The 2,276-nt window shown below is 41.7% G+C and overlaps 1 non-coding gene across 1 annotated transcript; it reads right to left on the bottom strand.

The window, feature by feature from the left end:
* Window positions 1–1,865: 1,865 nt before the first annotated feature.
* LOC119282877 lies at window positions 1,866–1,980 on the bottom strand. The gene has a single exon (XR_005138910.1). It is a non-coding gene; the product is annotated as a U5 spliceosomal RNA (small nuclear RNA).
* Window positions 1,981–2,276: the final 296 nt, after the last annotated feature.

Below are 2,276 nucleotides of genomic sequence, written 5' to 3' on the forward strand. Positions count from 1 at the left end.
CAGCAGCGGACGGCAAAGAGGCCACGTGGCAGGCAACTGTGCTTCCTGGGAGGCTGACCTATTTGGTCAGTTTGCCAACAGTGGCTGACGGCAAAGAGAAAAAAAACTTTGCCTACAGCGGCGGATGGCAAAGGCCTTCCGATGTTTGCCGTCAGCGGCCGACGGCAAAGGCTTGCCGTTGACCACCTAACGGAGTAACATCGCAATTATTGCCGTCAGTATTCTTTGCCGTCGGCAGCTGATGGCAAAGGACCCTTTGCCGTCAGCCGCCCGAAGCGGACAACAATGCAGCTCTTTGCCGTCCCGTACGTTGCCGTCCACTTTTGCCGTCCGCGGCGGACGGCAAAGACCTTTGCCGTCCGCCATCCGTGCCTTTGCCGTCCGCCGTGGCTGATGGCAAAGTAGCTGATTCCTGTAGTGATTCTCCAATATGATGAAGCAGGAGTGCTATACATGTTCTATGCTATTTTACCTGAGAGAGAAAGCAACATGAGTGATTGGCTAGCTAGAATGAGTTTGAAGATGATGATATGCCACACTATTACTATGATGATTAAATAGCTAGTGTTGGTGGTAATGACTATGCTGATTATTATTAGCTAGTGTTGGTGGTGATTAAATAGCTACAATAGCTAGTGTTGGTGGTGATTAGCTAGCTAGAATGAGTTTAAAGATGATGATGTGCTACATTATGACTATGATGATTAAATAACTAGTGTTGGTGGTAATGACTATGATGATGATTAAATATCTTGTGTTGGTGGTAATTAATATGATAATTATTTAGTATATACAACAGTGGGTGAAATGAATGTGGATTAGGTTCAAGTGGAGGCAACATGTGGTGCATGTCGAAAGTATACTACTTATCCAAACTTGATTAGTAGTATACTTTCGACATGCACCACATGTTGCCTCCACTTTGATTAGTAGTATACTTTCGACATGCACCACATGTTGCCTCCACTTGAACCTAATCAACATTCATTTCACCCACTATTGTATATACTAACTAATCATAGTCATAAAATCATATGATGAAAATACTGTATATAAAATCTATACAAATACAGCAAAAATAAGCTGCAATTTAAAGAATACAGGAAAAATAAGCAGTAACGCTTTTCAAAGAAATGCTACTGCTACTTACTACTATCGGCATCGCTTTTCCAGCACGGGCGCTACTGCTAACTAGGTATAGCAGTAGCGCTGGACAAACAGCGCTACCGCTACAAGTTAGTTGTAGCGCCTTACTGGTAGCGCTTGTACAAGCGCTACTAGTAGCTCTAAATCCAGCGCTGCTACTAGGGTTTTTCCTAGTAGTGTACGTTCGGTACTTGGTCGGTTGGATGGCGAAGAAGGTCGACTATATCAACCACGTTATTAAACGCTTTCGCTTACGGTCTATGAGGGTATGAAGACATACTCTCCCCTCTTGTTGCTATGCATCTCCTTGATAGATCTTACATGTGCGTAGATTTTTTTTGTTTTTCATGCAACGTTTCCCATCAGTAAGGTCCGCTCCAATTTTCAGGTCATTTGAACATCTGACTAGCTGTCAGCAAAAAGGACAAGTCGGGTCAGAACAGTGCATGACCAGTAAACTTCTGTACAGACCCTGAATTTGTCTTTATTGCCAAGGGCGGCTCAGATGTCCAAATGATTTGAAAATCAGAGCAGACCTCGCGCAATAGATTATCTACCATGCAATTTTTTTGTTTTTTTCTGAAATTTTCCAGTATTTGTGCAGATGAACATGGGCTCTGAAGCGGATTATGGCCACAAATCATACTCCACCCTCATTTGATAGGACATGTGTTGTAGCGTTGTTCTATTTATTTTTCGTTGACTCATTGTTTGACACGTAATATGTAGTTATATATTAATATAGTGTTAAGATATGCTGCTTAGTGTGGCATGCACACGGTGTTCTTTAGTAAAAGGCGAAAGAATAGTTCACTTTGTGCTCACCACGCAGCTGCGTTATATTAATATAGTGTTGTCCTATTTAAAGGCTTAGAGTACACCGATGGTTGTTTCCGTTTTACCTATTAGTGCTTGGAGACTAGGAATTGCAAGCAAAAAATTGGTCGATAGTAGTCAATCAATAAAATCAATTAATCAACAGATTTCTAATTAATTTCTAATTCGTGGTCCAGCGCAACGCTAACGATAGGCGATGTCCTCAACATCGGTCGTATGAAAATTTCAAATGGAGGCCGAGCTCCATGAAGACCTTAATTTGAGAACTTAGAAATTTAAAATTCTCATTTTTT

Source organism: Triticum dicoccoides, chromosome 3B (genome assembly GCF_002162155.2).
Source record: "Triticum dicoccoides isolate Atlit2015 ecotype Zavitan chromosome 3B, WEW_v2.0, whole genome shotgun sequence".
Classification (NCBI taxonomy): Eukaryota; Viridiplantae; Streptophyta; class Magnoliopsida; order Poales; family Poaceae; genus Triticum; species Triticum dicoccoides.